The 23452-nt window shown below is 40.3% G+C and overlaps 1 protein-coding gene and 1 long non-coding RNA gene across 2 annotated transcripts in view; one reads left to right on the top strand and one right to left on the bottom strand.

The window, feature by feature from the left end:
- dab1a (DAB adaptor protein 1a) overlaps nucleotides 1-21130 on the bottom strand; it is a 156165-nt gene extending 135035 nt beyond the window's left edge. The window contains exon 1 of the mRNA XM_077716932.1: nucleotides 20869-21130. The gene's annotated coding sequence lies outside the window, so the exon portion shown is untranslated. The remainder of the gene's footprint in view (nucleotides 1-20868) is intronic.
- LOC144196602 (uncharacterized) lies at nucleotides 10462-22741 on the top strand. The gene is made up of 3 exons (XR_013326361.1): nucleotides 10462-10722; nucleotides 15027-15094; nucleotides 22619-22741. It is a non-coding gene; the product is annotated as an uncharacterized LOC144196602 (long non-coding RNA).
- Nucleotides 22742-23452: the final 711 nt, after the last annotated feature.

Raw genomic sequence — 23452 nt, forward strand, 5'->3', positions numbered from 1 at the left:
GCATGTCGACACCAGTTTGTCAGGAGGTAGTCGACAGCAAAGTGGGGGTTAATGAGCTGCTGCTGGTGCTGGCGTGGGGAACGGGGGTGTTGGAATGGTGGGAGTTCAGTTCCATAGTGGGCTGGTTCAATCAACACACGGGGGGATTGCCCTTTAATTGTAAGCCAACATTTAGCCTGCTGCACACACGTGCACATCAAGCATCTCCTTGGGAAATGTATGACATTGATATTCTGTCCGTGTCTGCAAAAATTGTGATAAGAGCATAAAGACAAGACATCAATAAGAGACAGAAGGAAAAAAAAAATTGGAAGAAGGAATCATCTTTTTCAATGGTTGTTTTGGTTTCTTTTTATACCCTAAATTACAGTGCACATGGTCTGTGTCCTACCAACCTACATAAAGAAGAGTAGGCTTATTAGCGAACAAAATGGTTGAAGTATGACCCAATTAATAATGACACACACACACACACACATATACATGAAGGGAGACGCACAATATATGTTCAGGAGGCGTGTAAGTGCTAGGGAACAGACCCTATTATTTCAGCTCATTTAGTCTCAGTCCAGCCATTAAATTTAAGCCTGACCCCACAGCTCCCACAGTAAAACCCGGGTTGAACGCCCTCACCCTCAAACAAACACAATATATGTTTACCAATGGTTATAGACACTGTCTTATATATATTTTTTTTATTTACTTTTCCTGAGTACGGCCATTATCGTTTTAAATGCCTCTAAACATCTGCTTCAGGGAAGGAGTACAAAAAGTTTGTATCCGGTGTGTGAGATGCCAATGATGCCGCAGCGTGCTCTCCTAGGGCAGTAGGTGATGGAAATGTCCTCCAGGGATTGAAGAGGGCAACCAGTTAGTCTCTGGGCGATGATAATGACCTGCTGGAGCTATTTCCTCAAGGCCACAACACAGCTGGAGAAGCTGACTCAGCATCAATTCCACCCAGCAGCTATACACTGACACCAAGAGCTAAGATATTAAGTTATTCCTCCTTCAAACTTTTAGGAAACATATTCAAGTTTGATATGGAATTTGCAGTTTAGTTCGGGTCCTCACCAATCTAGGTGCTCAAGAAACCTGGTGCAATCCCTTCCCTTTCACGATTAATAGTGATAGAATAGACGTAGGGTTTAAACCTAAAGTCAACTCTAGAACTGCCTTGCCATCTCAGTGAGAAACTCCAAGGCCTTTCTATGTCGTTTTTTTCTTACCTTTGTTGATATATTGCATTTATTTGTTATTTGTCTGATTTAAATGGTTTTTATCTTGTGTTTTTAAATTGTAATTGCTTTTATCTTGCGTGTCCTGTTTGGCTTCTGTCATTTTAAATATCCTTTGTCATTTATAAATGAACTTTGCCTTGTCTTTTGACTTTAGGTTCGGCTTGTTGGTGGTACACCAGACAGTCAGTGGTCTGACCTCCACCTTGTAGCAATTTTTATCCCCCTCTGAGACACGACCCACCACCGTGGTGTCGTCCGCAAACTTGATAATGCTGTTGTTCAGGTCGGTGGGGGTGCAGTTATGAGAATGCAGTGGACATTTATAGCATTCATGACAGCATTGAGTGATGGTTAAAGAGTCTGTTTGTGCGACCAAGTCCATTTGTTTCTATACATATTCTGTGTACATCATTTAATTTGACTAGTCTGTATATCCAGGTGTGGAAAACTGTTATTACCACCCTAAAAAATCACCACACAGGGGGTCAGGATTCCAACATTGTTGGATTGACATGTATTTAATGAGAAGCAAATGAGACTGGGTTATCTTTTTAAGGCAGCTAAGGAGCATCAAAAGCCAGCGGGCGACCACAACCCGGATAGTTACGCCGATAAACTAATCACTAAAGATAAGTGGAGAAGTCGCAAAGCTGGTTACAGTTCACAAAGTCAACTTCTGACACGGTGCGGTCTTTGTCTCAGTCAGACAACATGAAACACAGATGCAAAAAAAGAACACGATAGAAATGGAAACGTGACTTCAATAGAAGAAAGAGACAAGCACAAAGGTTTGACTGTTGGATGCTGCAAGCAAGGAAAGTGAGAAAAAACTTTCAGAATAATACAGCAAACTCCTACAGTACACAGCTAAAAAACTACAACCACAATAATAAATGCATTGTTGTTATTAATACCTATTTTGTCAGTGTCAATCAAAAGTTAGCATTACAAACTGTGTTTACTTTGTACTGGTCTTGTGCAGGATTTCATTATATTTTGCTGGTGTATGTATATATAAAATGTTCATTTTCAGAAAAACTTCTTGCGTCAGCACTGGGAGCGTATCCAATTGAATATAAAAGCTACAAAAAGACATTATACATATTTCTAATCTCATATAAGCCACAACCAAGCGTTATAAAAAGGGAGCGGCTGATAAATGACACTTTTAATGGAGTTGTACTTGTGTTTTGTTGTTTTTAATGCATTCTACCTCACGCAAACTCTTTCCAGGCCCGTTTTTTTTTCTTTTCTGGAGTCATGTCCACAGGAGCAATTTGTAAACACTATAAAATGTTAACTATTCAATTAGTATTTATTATTGCCTGAGTGGGCTAATCTTGCTTGGTGCGGCTCCAAAGAAAATCCTCCTTGAAGTCACCTAAGTTAACTTTATAATTAGAATACGCAAAAGGTCCAGTCAGGAATTGCATAAATGAACAAAGCAGAGTTACGAGAGGAGAAGAAGAAAAGTGAGCTCTGCTAAATACCAAAAGAGCACATTAACAGATTACCACAGAGGGGGTCTTTAGTAATCAAACATAATTATCACTGCGACAATATGCGTCAACAGCCTGATAATCACTTTCACGTGCACGCACAACCGCAGTACTCGGCTTGATTACCTCAGATAGTTTGGTGGATTGCTTAGCGGGACGACACATAAAATGCACGCCGAGGGGTAATTTGGAGTTTTCTACAGCCTACCACCAATGTTTTTGCTATGTAAAAGGAAACCAGAGTTGTCTGATGCATTTTTCTAAATTTAAAATAGCTTGGATGTGACTATCCAATATTTCAATTCTGTTTTATTTTCTAAAAAAATTCACAGTACAGGTTTTGCATTGAAATGAGCTTGTTTGAAAGGTCAGATGTCAAAGATATACAATTATTTTTCTCTGCCTAAGAAATGGCAAGAGCTTCTTCAGCAACTTCTCCAATGACGTTTATTCATTCTAAAACAAATGAACAATGCAATTTGGATTTTTTTTTAACTCAACCTATGCCTTAATCAAATAAGTCATAATACGCACTTGTTGAGCTGCGAGAAGAAAAAAATGATCAATCATATTGACGGGTTACCATAGTGTATCATTGTCATCAGCCATGTTTAACCACAAGGGTTGGAAGTAGGATACTCCCCAGCAATCATGAATGCAACACAAGCTTCAGCATGCCTCCTCTCTTATCAATACTCATTCCAATCCATTCGGGACTTCCTTTTTTTTCTCGTCCGTTATATTGATTGTGTTCATTTAGCGCCGCTACCCAATCCCCTTCTCCCCCCACCCACCCACCTCTTTTACTAAATCCCATTCCCGATGGTTGGTTGTCTCCTCACTATTTAGCGCTTAGCAAGCGAGTATGTGGGAGAAGGCAAAACGGCACTCAAACGTCATCACCATCAAGTCCGAATCTCAATCATCTCAAAAGGGAAGAAGGCAAAGAAAGGCATAGTAGAGGGGCAATATGGGGTGGAGGGTAGGGGGGTGGCGCTTGGCTCCTTGTGTCGCGCCTGCGATAAAGCTGACAGCACACTTCATTGGACAAGGAGTAAGGGGGGGTGAATTAGATTACCCCCCCTTTCTACTATTCCGCCGCAATCTTATTGTAGATATTAACTAAAAAGGCACCCGGGTGTCTCCCGCCTGCGGCACAGCCCGGTTCAGGTGACATTTTGACAGAGCGGGCCTCCGGCTTGGTGTGCCACGACACAGATGGGATCTATAATTGAAGCGGCGACTAACTGGTTAACCGTGGCCGGGAGACTCGCGTGCAAGAGTGTATGCTCAAGGAGCCATTGTCTGCAATCATAGCTAGAGGTGATGGGGCTATTAAAATGCAGCATTCCCGCCAACCACTCAACCACCCGACACCCACACATTATAACTGCGAGTGTGTGATGGCGGAGAGAGGTGTCTTTGGCGTAATCCACTCTGTGACATAAACCTGAGTGCCTTCCCTTCCTCTGCCTCTCCTGAATAAATCTTTAATGGAGGTTTTATTGTCCCTGATCAGTATGCAGCACTGGGCATGTTTATGCAGCTTCATCACACATATAGACACACTCCCATGCACACACTGGGAGAAAAAAAATTGGGTGTACTTATCAATGCTTTCACACACTCCAAATGCACACACATATGCTCACACAATCCTATCTATGCAAACACTAATGTAGAAAATCACACTCCCTCACGGTCAAAAAGCTAAAGTGACAAAAGGTCTCACACACAAACTTTCCGAAAATTCCTCACATTCGACCCATAACTATGTACACATACTCTTGTCAGTCTACCTCAATCGCAGACATTTGCAAACGCAGACCTCTCTCACGCTCACTTAGTAATTCATGTGCGCACTTGCAAACACACGGAATTATGTACACAGACTTGTTCACGTATATACAAACAAACTGACTTGGTCACACAAACGTGCACAAACACAGACTCTTTAACTGTCATTCAATGTACTCTTGTACAAACGATACATCAACGGGTTTATAAACCACAGGTAAACTCTCCGGCACAGCGGTCTCCAACTTGCGGCCCATGGGAGAAAATTTAGCACCCCCCGCTTGACATGTAGGTCATGTATTTGTGCAGTCCAATCGTCATTGACTTGGCTTATAAAATACAGTAGAAACTAGCATGGTTCAGCGTTCTGATGGTTTTCAACATTATTATTTTCAATTAATAAGTCATGGGGAAGGAAAATGCATCCACTTTTTTTTAACAGCTACCGTCCAGAGAATGGTTGACAATATGTAAACAAAACGGGACTGACAGACTATCGTTTTAGTTGAAGACAGATTTTATCCAGACATTCATACATAGTACATGCACAAAGAAAAGTGGAACACTCAAGGATTACAAAATAAGATGTTATTACTAAACAGGTCATGGTTAGCATGATGGGAAAAGAAAAAGATATGTGAAGAAATCAGGTCAGCAATCTTTATGCTCTAAAGAAAAGTTCATGTTCACAACTGGTTTTCGTAACACCTGGGAAGATTGGATCACTTGCACTTGTTTTTATTTTTAACACCCAGTTGAAATCCTTTTGTGGACAACTTGATGTGCCCGAAACTCCATCTCGAGTGTCCGCCGCATAAATTGAGTTAGAGATTGCTGCTTCAACACACTCGCAAAGAAGGCACACACGTGCATGCACACTGACTCACCACGAGCCTGAAACATGAATGCAAACAAGCTCATACGTGCTGTCACTTATTCAAACACAATTCTCTAAACGATTATCCAATTAATACAATTGTTGCCAGTTATTTGGATAAAAAGTAAATCCATTAATGATTGAAATTGACTATGACATTCATGCAAAACAGGTCATAATTATGAAGCAATCAAATGAAAATCCTTAAAGGACAGGGTTATCAGCAATGCCCTACTTTACTGCACCAACCAACCAACCAATCAACTACGTAAACCGGTTTACAACCTCAAAACAACACCATTCCGCCACACGAACACGCAAACCAATGACGTCAATGACAAAAACTATCATCACCAAAGTCGCCCTTCCAATTATTAGCAAAATGAAAAAGCACCATACTGTGATAAAAGCCCAAAATCCATTTGCTAGAGGAGGCAACCTTGCAATTACTAGAGAGCTGCCTTCTCAAGTCCTTCTTTTTGACAACATTTTAGCGCTCCAAAAGAAATGTAAAACTCCCTCAAACAGGCCTAATTGCTATTCTTATCAAGAAATACCTCTAAAAACTGCTACAAAATTTGTCGAAATTGCCAATACGTTCAGCCTCCTTAAAACAGCTAACGACAACTTAATTTGACATCTTAAACATGCCCTACACAATAAAATGGTCACTTTCCTTAAATGCAAATAGGCTGTAGCCTACTGTATGTAGCTGCTATGAACAAAAAAATAAAATAAAAAAACAATTACTACACCCAGTCTAGCATTTGAATGATCAGAATAAAAAGCACACACTGCTTTAAATGTGTTTCACAGTAATTTTATTGACACAGGAGGGAATATGGCAAACAGCATGACATATTGTGTTATAATCTCCTAATGGAACAACCCCCATTTGGCAACAAACAAGTACCCATCCTCCTCTCTGTCGCCTGCATGGAACGGACCCTGAAGAGAATGTTGTGACAACGAAGACCACAACTATGATTGATATGCATCCAAGTGTGTGTGTGTATGTGTGTGTGTGTGTGTGTGTTATGCAGTTCCTCTGTAGTCAGCAGGGGGGCAGGAGGATCTATAGCCACCGCCATGCACTCACAAACACAACCACAAGCACACATTGATGCACTCTTCCTCTCACAAATTACACACACAGGCACGCACACGCCATCACCCACAATGATTTGTACTGTGACACATTTGGTAGTGTGCATCCATATACTCCACTCTCACACATATACACTCATTTATTTAATCTCCCTGGCACTAATAAACACATAATAGAGTCTGGGCTGCATCAAGGATTCCCCTAAATAGGGATTAATGTTGTTAATTAGCTTTGGCTAACTTGTTGGTATCATCAAAAGTTAACATTTGCTTGGGCTGTGATGTTAAGCAATAAGAGCTTTTAAAAAAAATGCCCATGGCAAAATATGTGTGGGTCATACTTTTTTAAAATAAATGAATTTATTATTTTTTTTAACAAATTGGGTGACTTCTTTTGAATATGTATTTAAATGTTTTAATTAAACACCAGAGGAAAGTAGACCACTTTTTAAAATGTAATGAGTTACACTTTTTTTCAATAGCTTCAATTTGTTTTTCCGATTTTTAATGAATGAACCTTACATTTAAGTTCCCATGTTCAGACGATTTCCTAGCCAAGGTTCGTGGGGGGCGCTGGAGCCTAACACAGCAACCCCAACTTCTAAAAATGTAATAAATTAGACTTTTTTTCAATACCTTTAATTTCTTTTTCCGTTTTTTAATGAATGCACCTTACATTTAAGTCCACATGTTCAGATGCTTCCTAGCCAAGGTTCGCAGGGGGTGCTGGGCCCTACCATAGCAACCCCTTTGTGTTTATATATGCATTCCGATGGAAGTCGAGTCATTTTCCATAGTTACACATAACTAATAATCACTTGACGTGTCTGTGAAGTGCAAGTGTGAAGGTCCCGATTCCATTTCCCCGACACATAAATACACACACACACCTGAACTGGTAGACACATACCCCCATTATATCTATCCATCTGCTTTATATTCTCAAGTCAAAGCCACGGGCCTCACCAGAGACCTGCCTTCAGAAAGTTTATTTATCAAATGCGGCTTTTGTTTGACTCCTAATGTGTGTGCGTGGGTATGTGGGGGTGTGTGCATCTGGGAGTGAGATAGAGATTAACAAAAATCTCTGAGCACAATGCAAGGACAGATATTTCCTGATGAGGGCAAACTGCAACCTTGCTGTAGGGAAGACGCTTGCACAAAGGCTCAGCAATAATAAACTTTTGTCAGTGTATTGCTTATTCTTACATAAAACCATCCTTGATAGGCAAACCTGTGACATAGTCAAGTACTACCTCAAGAGTTTAGTCACTATCTCCTGTCATTATAAAGTAATGGTTACATTTTAACATGAAATAATGCTATAGACAATATAGAAGAGCTATGATAGGGGTATAATTTGGACATTTTTTTGTAGAAACAATACATTTTTGCCTTTTCTTTTACTTCAGTCCTACATTGGCAATAGAGCGAGAAACATGAGGTATATGAGAGAGGTAGATGAAAACTATATGACAAGTACAATGATATTTATATCTTTATATGAGTTTGACACCCCTTATATTCAACTGTTCTCAAGCCCCGTGTAATGAATCAGCTCCTTCCACTTCCATTTTTCTTCACACCAAACATTCTTAATTCACTAAAGCATATGGAACAGGTGCGTGGGCTTTTAAGATTTTTTTAAAAGAGAGTATACGTATTTCTAACCTATTTTAGATAGTAACTGATAAATGAATTGTTGGTGCCTCACCAATTCCCTCCTAAATGAAAAGTGGCACCGTTAAGAGGTTAAGAGGGTACAACGGAGAGCAAGTGAAAGGCTGGAGGGCAGCGTGAAAGTAGCGAGGGGAGACGGGGATGAAAAGAGGACGACGCTTTCATTAGCGAGATTGATTAGATGAATGCTGAAGCTAACGGCCTTTGTGCTCTTTAGCTAAATGCCATCTCTGGGCCTATCAGCGTGGCCACTTCAACAACAACACATAAATTAGCGCAACAGAGAAAACGGCCGAGAATGGGAAGAAAGAAAGAAAAAAAAAAGTGTAATCATGAGAGAATCTCTCAGCGTTGAGAGCCAAGATCATCAACAACAACAAGCAGCTGATGACCTCATTAAGTGCAAACAATGCAACACAACTGTATAGTGATGTACTATTCTATTTGTACATCCTTGGTTTTATATACAGCACACTGCACCCTAGCAGCACATTTAACACTTTTAACATGGCCAAAGACTGTAGAAAACTAAAAAATAAAGTGGAGGATAGGGTTCCTACAAACAATTATTTACATCACTGATATTTTGAGCTCATCATCTCATACATAAATCATATTATTTTCTACTATATTAAAATTCCACATAAAAATAATGCACTAAAAAGGTTAGGGCCGGAATATTACACCAAATAACTATACGAAAGCAAATGAATGCTATTTTTATTGATTACAAAAACAATCCATGTGCAATAATCTAAGATGACAGAAATCAAACAATATTTACTGTTAAAAGGCTCAAAGAAGACTATTTGGATCATTTTGAAGTCATACAACCTACAATTGGTTGTCACAAGGATGAGACAAAGTGAGAAACAAACCAAAAACAAAACATAAAGGAAGAAACAAGATGGAAACCACCAACAAACACAAACCGTGACATATCACTAAACGATGATCCAAATTTCCACGCATTTGCATATCAATAAGTTGGCAATCAGTCATGAATGGTGGATATCCCCAATGCTCAGTCGCTATTACCGTATCTGTGCGTTAGTGACGCACACACTTTCAACCCGCAGGCGTCCTTCTAAAATGTTGCCTTTTACATGGAAACTTAACAAGTGTGAAATTGGAAAGGATCCCAAATTATCTTCAGACACACACACACACACACACACACACACTTACACACACCCCAATGTGTGTCAAGTGTGTGTGGTGGAGAATGGCACTCATATGCTCAGGGGGGAAGCGTCCTAATTGAAAAAGCCTCCTCTTTCCAGGATCATGCTCCTCAGGAGATACAGCACAAAGAAGCAATTTGAAAAATAAGAAAAAGAGGCTTTATCTCAAAATCGTCACAGACAGATTGATGTGAATTTACATTAACAAATATAATTTTCCGCCCTGTTGACCACATTGGATACAATTTCCTTGGTGAGCAGCCACCTAGTAGATACTACCCAGTTTGTGCCATGTGATTGTCTCTGGACAACCTAATCAACATAAATGGGCAATTCCTAACAAATATTTTGGTGACGTTTTTTTTCATGGTGCTGAATGTAAAGGTAGACCTTAATAAGTGTCTTGAATGAGTAAAACATAACGGGCCGTTTGCCATCTTACCTCCGATGAGACAAAAAAAACATAAAAATGCTAATAGGGGTAGGGAACCTATGGCTTGGAAGCCACATGTGGCTCTTTTGATGGGTGCATATGGCAGGAATACAATTGTTTATGGCTCCTTACATCAAAAAGGTTTATGGCCCCTGTGCTAAGCAGTGTCTGTCGTAATCAACGTTCCCTCTAAGATGCGCAACTGCACAATTGCGCACTGGTCGCACACTCACACATTCTCAGTGCACAAGAAAAACTATGCAGTGCAGTGATATTGGATATAAAGCATCCTGACTACCAGTAGTTCAAATTTGGCCTCTGTAGGAGACATTTGTAAACCTAAATATCCCCCACCCAGTGCATACAATTGCATTAACTCCTTTTGTGCTCTTTAGAGGACATTACTTTCTTTTGCAGTATTCCAATGACTTCACATAGATTAGGGAATTTCAAAATAAATGTGATTGGAAAACATTGTTTCTCCTGGTCGTCAGGAGGATATAACTTTTTTTTCTGTACCATTATATACTATGTAATTCATTGAGTGGCAAGTGTCCAGCCAATCACTGGATGCCACGCAATCATGTTCCGCAGCCAATCACGTCATTGACCGCACTTGCACATGGGGCTAAAGTTACTTAGCTAACGTGAATGTGAACGCCGACTCCCCAAACCAGCGTTATGAAGATCTGTGCATTTTATAAGTTGAAATGGCTGTCAGTGTATGTTCAAATACAAGAAAAAGCGTTGAAACTGTAGGACATATATTTAGTTTTTTCTAGAGTGGAAAGGTATGTTCTGCAAAACGTGCAGCGAAGGTATAAGTTGGGAGCGACTTTTCCGAAGGGAAAGCATAGACATTTAATGAAACCAGACTACCTCAAGACCAGACGTGAAAAATAAGGTAAGCTAGATTTGTTCATATCCTAAATCTTCATTTATTAAGATGCTTTATGTATGCATGAGTAGTATAAATGCACCTGTTGATAGCATGCGTCATACTGGTACTTCAGCACTTCTTATTTTGCTCACATTGCTTGTCAATGTGCTCAGGAAAGTTGTTTATTTGCCCAGATCGGTTGTTCCAGTTTCATATGTGCATTGACCGATCTCTATTTTAGTGTAAAATAAAATGTGATTTTATTTTTTTTCCCAAATTCAAGATAGCATCTTAATTTCTCACAGGACTGTTTGGCAAAGCCATGTCACGTGACCATCTGCAGCCAGTTCAATCGAACCCAGGTTAAGGACCACTGTCCCAGATACTATGAAAAATCTGAGGGAACATTGGTCATAATGCATGACATATTTTTCCTCCTCACTCCTGTATTTTGTCGCATTACAGCAGTGTTTGGTCGTGACGTACTCTGAACTGGCGCGAGGATGTATGAGTAGACTTTAAATATAAATCAAACCAAAGGAAGAGCAGAATACATTAACCCAGTTGGAGGCGATGGCAAAAAACTGATGGCAAACTAATAAACTTCTACTAATATAAAACGTCACCCGAACGCTCGCAATGCTCAAAGGAAATTTGTAACAAGTCATGTAAGAATAGACAGACATTTTTTATTCAGCATGGGTTTTGGTTTAAATAGACATGCTTCATTCAGGCTAATATTAAAGCTTATTTGTGCTGCAAGCACTGCATCAATTGCATAGAATTGCATATAATTGTATAGTTTTTTTTATTTTTTATAAATAGAAAAATAAATGTATAATGCGAATTTGCGGATGCACACACATGCGATGGGGATGTAAATGTAAACAATATGGTTCGTCCATTACCGTCAATGGCAGCCAATGAGCTAACAGGCTTGTCACACATTGAGTGTGGGAGAAAATGTAGAGAAACCACTATCTTAACCCTTTATTGTGTGTAGGGCATGGGGTTCATGCTATTAAAACTGTCATGAAATGCTAATGAGATGCAAATCCTCCCCCCGCTAGAGTGGACGAGTGGAAGAAGGCTTAAAAAAATAAAATAAAAGCAGCATAAGGCAGTAAAGATTCTCAGCTCTGTGGTATATTTGTATGGGTGCTCATGGCGGAGGGGGAAAAGAAAGGTCCCGGGCATTGATCGCAAGTGTAGAAAAATGTTTTTGATTTATCTTGCACGCAGGCAGCAGAATGGGACTTTCGGTATCGCCACCGAGGCAGAAAAACTGGGCAAAATAAAAGCACTCCATCTGTCCAACGTGCGGTTGCAGATATGAGGCGAGGAAAAGGCAGACCAGATAGGAAACGTGAGTGAAAAGCCTTTGCGTAGGAGTCAAGGAACGGTCGCCAAGAGCAGACATGGATAGAAAAAAACATTTTTTAAAGACACTTTTACTTAAAAAAAAAACACTTTCACTTTTGCCGCGTTGGCTTCGTAATGTGAAATCTACCGCAGTTATTTGTGGTATGTAAAATAGGTGAAAGTGTACCCAAAATAATTAAATAAAAAACAAGCAGGACAGTTTTGGGTTTCATCGTTTAAAAACGTGTGACCTCATAAACATAAAGAATTTTAACGAGTAACTTTATAACTTGTTTTATGTTCAATAGTTATTTATTATATATAAAAAAAGGTAAGCGCTCAGCTTCATTCCCATAGAAAAAACACAAATGTGACGAGCTTGTTTTCATCAAAACTGCGCCAGAAAGACTGTCTCGATCTGGCGTCCACTCCGTCCAGAGGGCCATCTTTTTAAGTCCTGTTTTATGCTCATCTGTGGTTTACAGATAAAGGCACAGAGTTGGCACCAGACACCGAATACAACCCATCTTTCTCTCTGTAAATCGGGCTCAACATGACAATCCGGCACCCAAGGGCCCATGTGACGGTGATAGATCTACACTATTTATGTCCTACAACAGAAGCATCACAATCCAATACAGCAGAAATTCTGCCTTGGACTTGGATTCTCTTCCAAAGGTGGTTCAATTCTAAATGTGTGATTGTTTAATTTGCTTGTAGTGCAGCTACCCGCAGTTCTGGCAACTGTACCGCACAGTCAAAGGATACTAGGCGCTAGTTTATGACGCACAGCACATCAGGGGGAGGTCGTTTTGTATTCAAAGTGCACAAAACTGCTGCATCGCATGGCAATGAACAACACGTCGACGTGACGCGGGTACACACAGCTGCGCAAACATTCATGCGTCCATATTTATATTCATAGTGTACCCTTCTGCCCCTCTGCTGCTGGGATGCAAATAGAAACTGCAGTGATGCAACTTTAGATTTGGGTTCATTATTGAGTTAATTGAGGGGCAATGGTTCCAATGTTTTTTGGCAGAAGTGAGGAAAATTAATCAGCCATTAGTGGTGGAAGTAAAACAAAAGAAAAACTGCATCCATTCCTCTTGCTTTAGGATTGAGTTAGTATAGTTCTACTCTGCTATGCAAGCAAGGTTTTTTTTTATATGTGACACACTCCGTGCCCACAAGGAGTAACATCAAAGAAAAGGTGGGTCTATGTCTGATTGTTTTTACAACTCCCAATGGCGGGCTCAGTAGGTCATTCACTTTGTTCTTGTTCTTCATCTTGTTCTCTTTGTTGAGGACAGTAACTAAAAATTCATGGATGCATTGAAAGGAAATTTATATGATATACTATTCTAGAGATGTATATATTGGCATCAAGCCTCTGAGGCCATTTTTTTTTTGCTTCATGTCAGGGCTGATTAATTATTTGTAGGCTTGTCAGATGCAACATTGCACAGATGACAAGACGATAGCTCCAAAGCGTTCTATCGGAGTAGAACATTTATAGAATGCCAGGCCATATTAGTTCATTCAAATTCGTTTTTGAAGATGAAACTTAGGGCAGCAAAACCAAAGATCACTTGATGGGAGGGGCAAATTGTGGATTAAGACTACATTCACAGGGATATGTCACCCTGATTGGTCCTCCTGTGTGGAGTTTACATGTTCTCCCTGGGCCTGCATGGGTTTTCTCCAGGTACTTCGGTTTCCCCCCACATTCCAAAAACATGCATGGTAGAGTGATTGGATTCTCCAAATTGACCCTAGGTATGTGTGTGAGAGTAAATGGTAGTCCGTCTCCTCGTGCCTCTGGCCCGAAGTCAGCTGGGATAGGCTCCAGCACCCCCTGTGACTCCCTAGTGAAGATAAAGCGGTACAGAAAATGAGATGAGAATGAGACTACATTCAGAACAGATTTATAAAGTTCATATTTGTTGTTAATTCCATTCTCATTTGTGTAGACGTTCACAATGCAATTCAGGGTGAACAAAATGTGTCTGTGACACGAAAGATATGCACATTGAAACAGTTCATGGACAGAAAAAAAGAATTATCATTTCAGAATTTTTTCACTGTCATGCTTTTGTGACAATTGTATGCAATCAAAGCAAAGTTTGTCTTTTAACATAAATTTTGAACTGAGTCAAGTTCAATGTTAACCTGAACAACAAAGTAAAAAGTCTCATTCCTTGTGACTGAAAAATGTATGAATCCCATACATATGACTTATAGTCATACCCATTTAGTCTCCAACAAACTTCTCAACTTATGTAAATGGGGGCTTTCCGAGTACCAAGAGTACACGCGAGCCTGAAAGCTGAAAGATTTGAGCCCAGAACCTACCTTACCTATCTTAACCATTCATCATCCCTTCTGCTCATTTCCGCAATAACCTGAAACCTGAGGAATATTTTACGCCGAGCTTACTGGCTGATAAAGAAGTGTCCCTGGGTCTGAGCCACGCTTGAGCGCACCGTACTCAGGCCTCTGCTGCTCATTAACCACCACGCCGAGAGGTGAGCGCTTCAATCAGGATATTAGGACAGAAGATGAAATGGACAGAGGAGGAAGAAGGAGGTGATGGAGCTCTGCAGAGTTTTCCAAGGTTAAAAGAATGGAGAGGAGGATATTCATTGGCCAGCCGCCCAGATATGATGTATGGTCCTATGACTATAAGTGTGTGTGCATGCGCGCCCCGTCCCCACCTAACGCCTCTTAACAGTAATAACGTATTCCCTCCCATTAATGTTATGGATCAGAGGGCATATTATCGATCCGCCACCTCAGCTATATAGTCCTCTCGCTCCATTTCCCTCACTGACTTCATTCTTTTTTTCCCTGCTTCCACCAGGGCCACCACTGCAGCCCCACGGCTTTATCTGAAATGTCAGCACGGCAGATATTTCACACAAACTTTCTTTAACCTCATTTGTGCTTTGTCCTTTAATACTCAGATGGTGCACCACTGAGAAGGAACTGGATTACACTGGAGCCTAACCCTAACCCAATGAGAGGATTCAAGGTAAAATTAACTTTTCAATTGGCAATACGTACTAGAAATTTGTCAATACTAGAATACCTAGGTTACCCCACATATGCTGTTACACCGCATTTCTCTTGGTCCCAGCCATCAAATCAAACTATACAATACAGTGGTTTGAGTAAATTGGCTTGAATGGAGATAAAGCTGTTTAAAAAAATTGCTGAAAATTATGTTTAAAATCATTTTATAAAAATACCAATGTTAGTCAGAGGTACACACTTAACTAGAAAACTATTTTTTTGTAACCTGTACAGCGGTAAAACATTTTCTTTTGAAAAACTTGAAAATTGTAAAGGAAAATACTTGTTGAAAATTTAACAAACCATTTGAGTCCTGTAGATTGTCAGAAAAAAATATGTAATCATCTTTGATCACTCACAATCATGCTATTATCATATTTTAAACAATTTTAGGGCATAAAATAACCAATTCCCTTTTCCTCTGACCAAAGTCTCCAAATAAATCCAGAAAGACTGACACAGATACAATCTTGTTAATTTTACTGTATCTACAAAAAGATGCCTCCCCACCCATCAAGTGTGGAATTAAACAACCATCATCTTTTATCTTCCATATTTCAAAATGTCTTCAATCACCCATTCCAGATTTCAATAGATTGAGACTGGAATTAAATGACATAATACCGTCATTAAGCCTCTCAAGTAATAACTTGGCAGCTCCAATCAATCCAATCAATTGTGTATTTTTGCTAAGTAATGTCAGACCTCTTAAAATGGAAAAAAAAAGAAAGTTTCTTTGGATTCTACTCAAATATTAATTGACAAATTGTTAATGTCAGCTAAAGATACCCTTTTACAGTGGAACAATAGATTACCAAAGAAACTGAGCAAGGTCAAGGTTTGTCCTGTTTTTGTCTGCACTTTATACCAGTAATCATTTTGTAATCGATCTTCACCTATTGCCTTCTGTCCCAAAGAAAGAACAATATTGATTTCTTAAATTCGATTTCACCATGATGCTAGTGGGAGATGTTCTTTCGTTGCCTCGACCAGTCTTTAGATTTAAAGGCATTATTCATTGTCAAAACCCAGAATCGTATTGATTTTTGACACCTGAACTTCAATTCTCAGGAGGGAGATTGAAGTTTTCAGGGGCTAAACCTTTTGCTTTTGATTGATATTGGATGAGAGTCCAGGTCAAGGTTTGCGTGGGTCAGGAGCAAGACGCACATTGTTTTTAAATCATACCTGACACTCAATGCATTAATTAGCTGATTTCAAAGAGTATGGCTTTGTTTTGGTATTCAGTTTCAGTTGCAGTTTTAGTTAGCACCTCCATCTCACAGTTTTGAGATCGAGGGTTCAATCCCCGATGGGTTACGACCTGCCTGAGCTTGCATGTTCTCCTGGGGGCCTGTGTGGGTTTTCTATGGGTACACTAGATTCCTCCCACATTCCAAAACATATTTTGTTAGGCTGGTTTAACACTCTAAATTGCCCCTTTGTATGAGTGTGAATGGTTGTCTGTCCTTTTGTGGCCTGCAATTCAAGATGTCCTATCGCCAATAGTTACCTGGGATAACCTCCTGACCACTCCGTGACCCTTCTGAGGATAAACGGTAAGGAAAATGAATGGGGAAAGTATATTTCAGCCGCGAGTCTGAGCTGTAAATGAAGTGAATGGTCAACAATTTTGTTCAAGGAGAAGGAAAGAACTTGCATGATTTAGAACGATGACAAACTCTGACAAAAAAAAGCAGCGTTTTATTACTTGCCTGTCTCATCTCAGACACAAATAAACAAGGATGCTGCAGTGGCTACAAACGCAACAATAAAAAGCCACACAATCATTCCCCTCACTGTAAGAGCCCTACGTGACACAGCCAATGGATTCACCGCGACGACAAATAGCGGTGCTGATGACGCTCAGAAGGAAATGAAAAATGGTGCGTGTGTCTTGTGTCCCGCCGAGTGGCGGGCAGGATAGTGATTGTGTTGACTAAATGTGATTGCCGAGGAGTGACTCTCTGGAGCCAAAACATCAGAGTTATTACACTCACACTAATATCACTGGCTGACAATCACCTGCAAAGCATCCCTAAGCACATTAAGACGTGTAAGAAGGGAATAAAATATGTCTCACACACACACACAGAGAGACACAAAGATGACATATTAAATATATCACTAAAGAATTAGTGTATTTCTGTCTGAGTCACTCAGAAGTAGCTATAAGTCACAACAATAAAACTAGTCATTGAAATGTAAGTAACAGTTTATTCTTTTGTTATGGCAGCCAGAACTAGAGAAATGATATATATCAATCTATACAATTTGCTCATCCAGGCACTCTAAGAAAAAAAGTGTGACTCAAGGACATTCTTAGAACAACAAAAACTGAGTTTTAAAGCTTGACGTTTAATGTTAGACTCAAACAAACCTTGATCTGTTAACACACAATGTCAAGTGTAAGTTCCAGATATTCACACGTGTGGTATCTCAGTTACCTTTTCCAGACCAACATTATGAGGGTAATCACCCTCTTCATCTGAAGAGGAGAGGAAAAGCCTTTCACCAAATTAGGTGATGGCACTTTCTGTCAGAGTTAAGCAGCAATCAGCGACTCTGCACGGTGACGGACCAAGGTCATGGCCAAGCATTGTTTCCCGAGAGCTCTCAGATGCTCTCAAATGGAGGCTGGACCTTGCATATGGGTTGTGAAGCTCATCATAACATTACTTAACCTTTAACCAAATGGAAGAAAATGGTGGCGTGATACAGTTTATCTTCAAACCCTTTAAATTCACCTATGGAAATATTTTTCACAGTAAAATCCCATTCTTCGCATTTTTTTTTTCTTCCGTGGGTGCTGGAGCCTATCCCACCTAACTATTGGCACCTTGAATTTGTGGACAGCCAATCGCAGGGCGGAAGGAGACAGACAACTATACACAGTCACTCTCATACCTATCGGCAATTTAGACCAGAGTACCCATAGAAAACCCACGCAAGCCTGGGGAGAACATCCAAACTCCATACAGTCAGCACCCACCTGGGATCAAACCCTCGACCCCAGAAGTGTGAGGCTGACGCGTTTACTACTCGACCACCGAGTGCAAAAGTATTAAAAAACAATTTCTTTTGTATCCTGTTTGACCCATTCTAACTTCTCCCTTAATCAAACACAACAGGTAGATCAACAGGCACAGCATTTGTAAGCCTTAAACAATCATTGTCGAGCATAAAAACACCCGCTACCCGACCGTGCCCTAAATATAATACATGCAATCATCCTCATTCTGCTGCAATCCCAAATGATGAGATTGCACCAAGATGGAGATAAATGAGCCCTCATTACAGCAGCGAAGGGAGAAGGAAAAGCCCTCCTCGTTTTCATTGCCTTTGTACTGTTATTTACCACAACCGAGGATCCTTTAAAGGACACAAAAAGGACATACAATAAATATGTGCATTAATATGGTGGCATATGCTCCACAACAAAGAAATATGTGCATTTATATTGCTCATTCATACAAGGCATCTATCTACAAAGCGCCATTCACGGTGGATTCACATGAAAAAAAATAATAGGATTCTCCTTTAAGGATATACAATGCCAAGACCCACGCCAAGTCCACGACTTAACGCCACGGCCGTCACGCCATCACATCATTGTGGGCGCATCCTGTGATTGAAGCAGATCTGAGCAATCAAAGTTATCAAAACGCTGCTTCGTAGAGAGGCAGACGATGCGAGACTGGTGTAATTGGATTTTCCCCTCTCAGTTTAACAAATGACGCTGGAACGGTGGTGGTGTTACAAGAGGCTCGTGCTGATTCGACGACCACCATATTGCAAATGCAGACGTGAAAATGTAATTTCACCGCTTGTATTCACTCTAGGACAGTACCAACGAGAGTAGTTCATATTCAGCAACGTAGCAATATAAACTGCTAAAAAAAAATGAAAGGTCAAACTCAATAACACTACTGGGATATCAGCCAGTGAGTGAATAGGTCGGACAACAGATGGAATGGATGGACAACTATAGGAACGCCACCTTTTGGGTAGGGGTCTGCAATTAACATAAATTGTGTAGAAACTAGTGCAGCTCACTAATAATATTGAAGTGCTTTGTTACCTGAATGTTGGCATGAGTTAGGATAGTATACCAGGAGATGTGGAGGGAGCTAAAGGAGAATAACAACGGATGGATTACTACTGATGCATGGCAATACCCATACCCCGTGTCTGGGATGTGTCAGCCAGCGGTTACTCCATGAAACGCTATGCACTGGAATGGCCATTCCCCAGATATGAAGCCTATTGAGCACCTATTTGATGCCACAATGATACACCAAACAATGGTGAATGATGCTCGGAAGCCTGCTAAGATATTTCTTAGGACAACATCTATTCCCTCACAAGGAGCAAGAAGGTCACACTGGATTTCCAATGAACCGTCTCAGGTTGTTTTCTCCTCAACACATTCAAACAAGATTTCCTCCGACAAAAAATAATTTATGGCTATCCGTAGTGGTGCTTAAATGTTTAATTATCTTTTGGGTTCCCTTTAATCTAGTGTGGGTGAGTGCTGCTGAGTCACACAGGCACTGGAATGGATTAGGCTGAGTCACACTTGCCACCTGAATAGATACACTCAATCTCTCTCCTTTTGTGTCAAGTTTCTATGTTGCCTTCGTGTCTCTGTGGGTTTTCTCCAGGTCATCCTCCCATACCTCAAAAACATGCACAATAGGCTGATGGAACACCCAAAATTCTCCAAATATGCAAATGTGTGTGTGTGAAAGGTTATTGGCCTGTGATTGAATGGAAACCATTTTAGTTAGCTAGGATAAGTACCAGAACCCCTGTGATTCTTTATGTTACAGATTGGTATGGGTGCAACGTGTTGATTAGCTTTTGCGGGCCCCCGCATCACCTTCATATGTCTCCTTAGACAAGAGTAAAGATGTCTCATGAATAAAGTGAAGAACAGTCAGAGTGACGTGTTGCCAATTGAGACTAAGAAATGACGGCCGAGTAGCCTGCGGGATGCGTTCGGGGAGTTCAGATTTAGATGGCAAGCACGAAACCTACTATGAGTTCCTACAGGGCTAGTGTGAGGTGTTATGTGCCGATGTGGAGCACATTCCTTCACTCGAACGCACAGAAGCTGCCAGAGAAACAGCAAGGCAGCCCAGCCCAGCCATGCAGTGATTGATATCAGATTTCGCCCCCACTAGAGTACGACAAGCCATTAAGAACAAACACGTCCATCAGCATCACCGAACTGACACAACACCCATATCATCATCTTCCTTATTTATATTCTCCTCACTGCATCTCTGCATTGCATGCACCACTGGCTGGCTACTATTGTACAGTTGGTGCTGAGAAGTTATAAAAACAAGAAAGTCATTATACCAAGGCATGACAAATGAGACAGGCAATCACAGAATTCCTATAGCGGTAGTGACAAGTATTGCAAATAGAATTAACGTAATATAAAGGATGATGCGGGGATATTTTCATCTTTCTTTAATTATAGACATTTGGTGGAAATAACCTGCTAAAATCATCGTAAGTCAAAGTCAAGAACAAAAGTCCAAAATGTATAGTTTGAAACATGAGTCTTATTGGATCACATTGTTGAAAATTTTGTTTGTAAATTAATCGTAAATCAATGACGAGACTTACAAGGTTGCACCCCTCTTATCTAAAGTTTATACACGGTACAAAAGATGATGCAGTGCATGTATTTTAAATAAAGTCAGCTTATTGGTCACACACCTGATGGACAGTAGGGTCACTCCCAGATCTTCCTCTCAGCCACCACCCAGCACTCGTCTTCCTCTTCTCCCCCTTTTTTCCCTATTGGTCCAGAAAGCAGAGAATCCTCACACCGGCAGGAAATCCCGACCTGCTCCGGCGGAAACCTGTAGAGAGCGAGTGCAGTTATAGGCGTCCGCTGGGGTGGCGGACGAATGAGAAAGAGCGGCGTGTTTAGGCAGGCACGCAGCCGGTGTGGGTGGGGTGGGGGGTGCTGGCTCACAAGTGGTTAGCTCGACAGTCACCGCTGCAGAGCTAAGCATCCCGACATAGCGCACATCACTAGACCAATGCTCGCTCCCTCCCAGCCTGCCTCACACTCTTACCGTATTCTTTCAAATAGGAAAATCTCCGTTCATGAAAGTCCCAGACATTGCACATCAATTTTGATGACAGTCCATAACCTGAGAAAGAAATCAGTATCAATGTCGACCATCATTTTTTTAAGTTCAACACAAAAATAATTCATTTTGTGTAGGTAACCTGAACCTCAAAAGTGGAGGTTCCCAAACGTTTTTGTACCAAGATCTAGTTTTCAAGGAGTCAATCTCCCGCGATCTACCTTGGGCACATTGCGATGTCACAGTAAAACAATACATTGTTCAGGCCTGAAGGAAACTGACAGACTGGATCAAATCCTAGTATCTTGTCAATCCACGTAATAAGCGCCCCTGTTTTAAAGGACTTATTGTTTTTCTTTCTTACAATGTCTATAATGTAATTTAAAAATCTGTCACTGACCTGCTCTACTCTAGTTTGACACCCTAACAATTAAGTTTTGACACATTACGTTAAGGGGTGGGAAAAGGAACTGTCTGGCATTTAAGCTCGGAATCTACTTTATGAAAAACATTTTGAAACCCTTACCCTGACATTTAAACTGTGACACTTAGAGTACCAACAAAAAACAATAGGCAATTGGCTGAAAGTGCAACCGCTTCCCACTCAAGCCTGTGTAAACATAGTCCTTATTTGAGCTATGCCTCTGGCTACCATTGAACCATTTGCCTAAGCACTCCATCAACCCTTTTAACTCATTTCAATGGCATCACAACAATGTGGACATCAGTGGAGCAGAAAATGAAAAAAATATATATGTTAGGGACAACTACCAACAAGAATACCTTCCCCTCAGACTACAGTGATATTTTTCAACCAACCCAATTAATTTTAACAACCAAATACCACTAGGTGACACTATCCATTCCTGTTCCAGTGAACACAGAGATCATTTACAAAAGCACTTCTGTGTGACAACTTAGTGATTTGTTGGCTAAATGTAACACATTTTCCAAACCCTCGAGCAAGTCGTCTTCAGGAAAGCGATTAGTGACTAATTCCTCCTTCTAAACAGACAACATGAGTTTCTTTTTTTTCATTTTTAACATTTCTCCACTATGAAAGCAGCCCGAACAAAGTCATCTATATCTGCATATGTTTCAACATCAGTCTTTTATACAAACATTGGAAGTATGTGATTTTTAGTGAGAGCATCTTTTTATTACTTGAAAAGTAATTTTTAAAAGGTTTTAAAAAGGTGCTTTCACAGTTTAAAAATAATATTAATAATAAGTAAAGCTCAAGTCATCGCTCATAAATAGTAATGCTAAGATTGACAGTACTGCATGAGGCTAAAGCCAACTGATAAAGTGAATGTGATAGATCGACTGACCCAAACCAGACTAAAAAAAGAAGTGTGCATCTTTTTAAGGTGGAATGGCTGTCGGAATGTGTGCAAACAGAAGAACAAGCAGTGAAACTGGGGGACCTCAAGCGAGACATTCATCAGACTAGAAAAATAAGGTAAAATATAAGTCAGATTTGTGCTAATTCTAGTGACATGTACTAAAATGTTTTATGTATGGGTATTAGATTAGGTTAGAACTTTATTCGGGAAATTTCCCTGGTTACAGTAGCAAGCACAGACCCAGAAGACATTGTAGACCTAGGTAAAAACCTGGAGCCACACAAAGGAAGTCCACAAGGTGGGGACCTTCTATAGACTGACACTGATGTTAAATATGCAATAATAATTGTTATTATGACTAGATCATCCATGGGTAGGATAAATACACCTGATAATGGTAGCCTACTAGTCTACATTAAACTTTAAAAAAATAATTCGTCTATAGATATGAATGTGAATATTTGATTATCCATGCACATGTATTTTGATTGACTGGAAACCAGTTCAGAGTGTATTTTGTCCAATCCCAAAACATAGAAGGCCTACTGGTGGATTGAAAACTAAAGAAAATTGACGCTTAGGTCAATGGGAAATGTCTGAAAATAAATCATTAAATCACTTGGGGTTTTTCTTTCCTTTACTACAAGGACACTCCACCAAAATCCTCGTCTTCCTCTCCACTTCACAGCTGTTGCTATGGCCACTGCAATAAACCGTGTCAGTGGTGCTTGGCAAAATGAGTGTTGTGTAGGCTGCAAGGAAATATAATCTCAGTTTTTAAGCCACTCACCACAGTTTGCTGCATTTAGAATGTTCAAGACTACCTCTAAAGTGTTTCCCATTGACATACCCTTTGGA

This window comes from Stigmatopora nigra, chromosome 5 (genome assembly GCF_051989575.1).
Source record: "Stigmatopora nigra isolate UIUO_SnigA chromosome 5, RoL_Snig_1.1, whole genome shotgun sequence".
Lineage (NCBI taxonomy): Eukaryota > Metazoa > Chordata > Actinopteri > Syngnathiformes > Syngnathidae > Stigmatopora > Stigmatopora nigra.